The 6,324-nt window shown below is 35.0% G+C and overlaps 1 pseudogene; it reads left to right on the top strand.

Moving 5' to 3' along the window:
- Window positions 1-2,516: 2,516 nt before the first annotated feature.
- On the top strand, window positions 2,517-4,365 carry LOC143602652 (polyphenol oxidase I, chloroplastic pseudogene; annotated as a pseudogene).
- Window positions 4,366-6,324: the final 1,959 nt, after the last annotated feature.

Below are 6,324 nucleotides of genomic sequence, written 5' to 3'. Positions count from 1 at the left end.
TCGCGCGATAAGTAGCACTTGCTTGTTTCTTTATTTTTTTCAACTATAAACTTTTATAAACAACCGGTGCAGAACTCCAAAAAGGTAAACGTCCCGGACGCCTCCACAACCTGGAGAAGCAGCCCGGACACACACACACATTCACATTATATTAAAATTACCCAACTCTTCCACCCTACAACATTATACTTTTAGTGGGTTTTAAACCAAAGAAATCCTAAATTTTTGGTAACTAGCTCTTGCTAGTTATCCTACAAAACACAATCTTACTAACTTTATTATATTAAGGTTTCATGGTTTATAACGTTATATAAGTTGAGCATCAAAATTGTTCAGCATTAAGTGTATGAAATGATGAATGATGAATGATGAATGATGAATGATGTCTTTCTTGTGAAGTTGAAAGTTTGGGTTATGTAATGAACGATGATGTTGATTTAGAAGTAAAAATGTTGAAAAGTTTGTGTTAAAGGTTAAAAAAGAATATAACTTAAGTACTATCTATTAAACACGTCACTAAATATTATAACTCTTAAGTAGTAATTATGAATAACAAAATAAAATTATATATTGATGTCTTGTTGAGACTATAAAATCTAGTGAGATTATAAAGCATAAACTAGTGTTTAGAATAGGGATATTGGATTTTAATAATCTAAATTTTTGGCATTTTAATCAGCAATAATCCTAATTTAAGAAATTTTTTATATTAATTTATGTTGGGAAAATAATAGTTTAAACTTTAATCAACCTTAATGTTTTGATAATAACTTAATTAAATCAATGTGACATAAAATAATCCTAGTTCATCATTGATAACCTATGTTACACACAGATCCCTTAATTGATCACCATTAGTCACAGTTAAGCAACACAAAACTTAATCAAAACTATAATAATCTAGAGATGAAGATTATCTAAGTTTATGTCTGCATGGTTAAAATCAAGATTTCTAGAACAACATAAAGATAAAGAAATCACTAGACTAAATCATTGAAGACTAATTTACAACTTAGTCAAAATATGTTGTTAGTTTTTTATAAGCTTAGAATAAGTTTATAAGTTGTTAGGATCAAATACAACATATTTAGCGTGCTAAACATATAAATAGTTTGAGTAATTATGCTGACATTAAAATAATATTATTATTTTATAGTTTTTGAACTAGAGTAACTATTATCACTCTACTTCATTGTTGTAGTGAAAGAACATTCCTAGCCTATCTTCTATCCTCATCTTTATAATTATACAAAAAAATATTATATTTCTTTCTGATTTTCAATTAAATAATATATTTTTATACATTTATCATACAGTTTATTTCTCTTATACTTACAATCAATTTCAATAATTATTAAAAAATAAATTAGGACAAACAAGATTTCCACAAATTTACCAAAAAGAAAAATAAATAAATAAATAACTTTTCTCTTTAATATTCACAACCACTATTAATATTATCCTATAATATACAAAAAATCTCTCACAAAAATTTTGAATAATTGTACGCTAAATAATTGTTTTATTATTTGTATGCTAGAAGATTAATTTTATTTATACGCATTCCATCCGTAGAACATTTAGAAATCTTTTAAATAAAGATATAATATTCCATAGCTTATAGTTTTAAAAACCAATATCATAAAAACCAATATACTATTGATAAAATCACTTAACCTAACTTTAGTATTTAGAAATAGCTAAACTTGTTGAAAATGCAAATACTCATGAAATCAACAATAGATATCAACGACTAGCAAGCACTACGTACAAGTAGAGATTTCATCATTAATAAGCTTGCTATGAAAATGTTAATTGTAGGTAAGAACTATATATGTTGCTTGTGTTCTTTAACAAGATTCATTTGAAGTTAACAAGCCTTTGGTAAGCTGGCAACGTGTTGCATGAAAATCATGGCCACATAGAAGATCAATCAAGTGACAAGCAGGTTCACGAGTCTGCTAGTGATTAAAGCTTGAATCCCCATCCCCCCGGCTAAGTGTCATCAACAGCAATTCACTTGGACACCACTTTCCCTACAAGTGGTTTAGATCCTTGCTTGCCTTACGAGCGGGTTTGTGATGACGCTACAACGTTCTGAAGCACAATACCACCTCATCAAACACAACTGAAGGTCGCTTGTGCCATTAGTGAGTTACCTATAAGCATTCGTATTTCGTATTCTCCAAGATAGCAACCGTTATTTTCTTGCTAAATCAAAAACTTGTGCAAAGAAAGTCATCATTATATACTTAATTGGTTTTTTAAGACAAAATTTCTTTTTTTACTTTTTGGTATTCGAACTTAAAACCTTTAGTTATTTAAAAACTTTGTCTTTGTTAATAGACCCCTAACCCCAAAACATATACTTAATTATATAAAATATATGTTATGTGTTAAATTCTCGGTTGGTCGAAGATGAAACCACATACGTTGTATGTAAATGTGTACGTGCTATAAGTAAAGAAAAGAAAACGAGATATGTTATATATTGATGTGACCATCTACGATACATAATACACTTTAATTTATTATAAGTTATCTAGTGTTGCATGTGCCACATGCATACAACAGACAATAAATACCGAGGGTCAAGAATCACTCTATATAAGTCATACTAGGCACCATATTGCCATGCACAAAACCTAAACATAATGGCTTCTTTCACCACCACCTCCCCAGTCGTCTCTTCTTGGCCATTATTCTCAAAATCCTCCAAGAAACGCACCCTCAAGTCACTAAAACACAAAGTCACTTGCAATGCCGGTTCTTCCGATAACCTCCTCAACAATCTTGATCGCCGAAACGTTCTCCTCGGTCTTTGCGGTCTCGCAGGAGCTGTGAATCTTCCCTCCGCCATGGCCGCACCACTTGCCGCCCCAGATATTTCAAAATGTGGGACTAACCCGCTTTCAGGGTTTAAGCCCGGCGGAAGCACTCCTACTAGTGGAGGCTGTTGTCCGCCGGACTCAAGTCAGGTCGTGGACTTCACGTTCCCGACTGACCAGGCGTTTAAGGTTCGACCCGCAGCTCATTTGCTTAGTCCTAAGTATATTGCGAAGTTCAACGAAGCGATCAAACGCATGAAAGACTTACCCAAAACCGATCCTCGTAACTTTTTGCAACAAGCTCATATTCATTGTGCGTATTGCAACGGCGCTTACACTCAATCTTCAAGTGGCTTTCCGGATATTGAAATCCAGATTCATAACTCATGGCTCTTCTTCCCGTTCCACCGCTGGTATCTTTACTTTTACGAGAATTTTAGGGAGTTTGATCGACGATCCCACTTTTGCCTTACCGTTCTGGAACTGGGACACCCCGGCCGGAATGACAATTCCACCATACTTCAACGACTCCAAATCCGCACTCTTTGACACCAAAAGAAACCAAGCTCACTTAAAAGCAGTCGTAGATTTGGGCTACAACGGCAAAGATGCCAGCACCACTGATAACGAAAAGGTGAATAATCTAGCAATCATGTACCGTCAAATGGTGACAAACGCCACCAACCCGACCGCATTCTTTGGAGGCGAGTACCGCGCAGGGAAAGAACCGATTTCTGGGGGCGGATCGGTGGAGCAAAGCCCACACACACCGGTTCACCGGTGGGTGGGTGACCCAAGGGAAACAAACGGTGAAAACCTCGGGAATTTGAATTTTTATTCCGCGGGGCGTGACACGCTCTTTTATTGTCACCACTCCAACGTTGATCGAATGTGGTCGTGGAAAATGTTGGGCAGGAAACATAAAGACAACTGATTCAGATTGGCTCAACACATCGTTTGTGTTCTATGATGAGCACAAGAATCTTGTCCGAGTGTACGTTAAAGATTGTTTGCGCACAAACCAACTAGGGTATGATTATCAAAGAGTAGACGTTCCGTGGCTTAAAAGCAAGCCAGTCCCACGTGCTCCAAGATCCGGATCGCCAAAAGAGTCGAGGGGAAAGTGGCAAAGACCGATGATGTCACGTTCCCCGTGAAACTCGACAAGACTGTGAAGGTTTTGGTACCGCAGCCGAAGAAATCAAGAAGCAAGAAGGAAAAAGAGGACAAAGAGGAGCTTTTAATAATACAAGGAATCACTTACGATAGTGAGAAGTACGTGAAGTTCGATGTGTATGTGAACGACGAGGATGATGATGTTATCGCACCGGACCAGACTGAGTTCGCGGGAAGTTTTGCACAGCTTCCGCACAAACATAAGGGCAAGAGTTCGACTAAGACCAACTTCCGTGCGGGACTTACGGAGCTCTTAGAGGAGCTCGAGGCCGACGACGATGAGAACGTTTTAGTTACGGTGGTTCCAAGATCCGGGTCCGAGGACATCACCATTGACGCGATCAAGATTATCTACGCTTAGTTTCAGGATTCGACGACTTCTCGTTGATGTTATTGATGGTTTCGTTAAGTTTGGGTTGAAATTTGAAAGTCCAAGGTCAAGTAATGCATGTCTCTCGGATCCAAAATAATATGGGGTTTTAACTTTAGCCCAAGTAATATTAGTACTGATTTAAATAATTTCTTTTGAACCAAATTAAAATGTATTTTTTTAAGGCAAATTTCTTATAATGTTTTATTTCATAGATCCAAAATAAATACCGCCACCCTCTTTTGTTCACATCACATTGTCTTTTTACATAAATTGTATTATAAAATTCATTTAAATGTAATATACAAACCATGTAAATAAAATAAACGCAGGTTGTAGCTCCATTAGTAATGAGTTCCCTTTGCATACCGGCATACAGGAGGTTCCATGTTCGACACCTTGCTTCATCAGTATTACAGTTAGTTATGTATTTAAAGAGTATCAACATAGCCATTTTTTTTTTATTTTTAATTATAAAATGATATTTTGTTCAAACTTTTAAAGACCAAATATCAAAACTGAATTGAAACTATATCGAAATGTCGAAATCAAACAAGTTTCCAAAACTCAATAACCAATATTTCAGTTTCTCATTTAATTTTAGTTTAAAACAGAACCGACCTAAAAATTGCTTTTTAACCTTGACCATGCAAATTAATCCATCAAGTTGCTATCGAAATCTATGGAAAATCCATTTACAACAAATTAGCTTTTTAAATCATCTTATTATTTTATTGATTTATTTTGAAGAAAAAAGATATTGTTGGGAAAGAAAAATATATTAATATATATTATCATAAGAAAAAATAAAACCTAACGGATGATCCCTTCTAGTTTAATTATGCTTTATTTTATGTATTGAGTTCCGAGTAGGATCACATGCAAATTTAGCCATAAAACGTTTGAGTTCAACAGTCGTATTTTAAAAGCTCCGTTCACATTGAGGGAATTCCGATTTGTGTTGCTGTGCTTTCTGAGCAAACCACGTTTGAACCCCTCAAACTTAAAATGACACGAATTAGTCTCCGTGGTTTCTTAGCGCTACCTTTTGAGTCCCTCCCTCTATTTTTATAAAAAAAAATTGAAATGAAGTTCTAATGAGTCCATATAATTTATGAGGTATTCGATCTGCGTCCCTCCGTCTTTTGGTGTTGCCATGCACTCACAGTACTTTTTATTTTTCTAATATGTAATATTCTTTTAAAAATATTATTTCTTTGAGGGTTTATTAATTTATGTTTACAAGTGAGTGATGAAAACGCACGGGTTTCTAGATAAATTACACACATGATTTACTACATAACAAATTGATGTCGGCTAAGCTCTGGCCGTGCCACCACTACAACACACGAGTTTAAATCACCTAGTTTAGCTTTATTTATCATTCATATATCTATCTTTTAAGTTGATAGTTTTTTTGTGGCGTAACAATATCTAAAAATTGGTTGTTAGTATTCTCTTTGTTTTAAACCGGTGTTTAACCCGGCGCGTTACGTCGGGCATGTTGAATCTGTTCATGTCCCGGCGTATTGCAGCGGTGCACTAAGAGCATCACCAATAGGGTGATTTTTGGTGATGTTTCTTAGATGCCAAATGACATATGATCCATCAAGCATATTATCTCTCCAATGTTCTCTTTCCTCTTTCCTCTTTCCTCCACATCCATCTCACAAACATATTTTTTGGAGATTCTTGTACAAGAATTTCACACCTCCCTCTTTCCTCCATATCACCATCTCTCTCCTCCAACTCACATTCTCTCTCTTCCAAAAATCTCTAAAAACATCATATTGAAGATGGTTTAATGAAGTTTCAATTGGTACCATAATTAAACCAAAAAACTAAATTTGTCGAAATCAAAACATTAACATGTTAAAAATTGAAATACTTAAAAATTACATTTACACGGTTTGTGAAATTCAAGCGTTGAAACGCGAACGTTGGTAAAAC

Source organism: Bidens hawaiensis, unplaced genomic scaffold (genome assembly GCF_021521415.1).
Source record: "Bidens hawaiensis isolate Kalapana, Puna unplaced genomic scaffold, B.hawaiensis_p1.1 tig00059290_1, whole genome shotgun sequence".
NCBI lineage: Eukaryota > Viridiplantae > Streptophyta > Magnoliopsida > Asterales > Asteraceae > Bidens > Bidens hawaiensis.
This window is presented reverse-complemented; position numbering and strand designations above follow the sequence as displayed.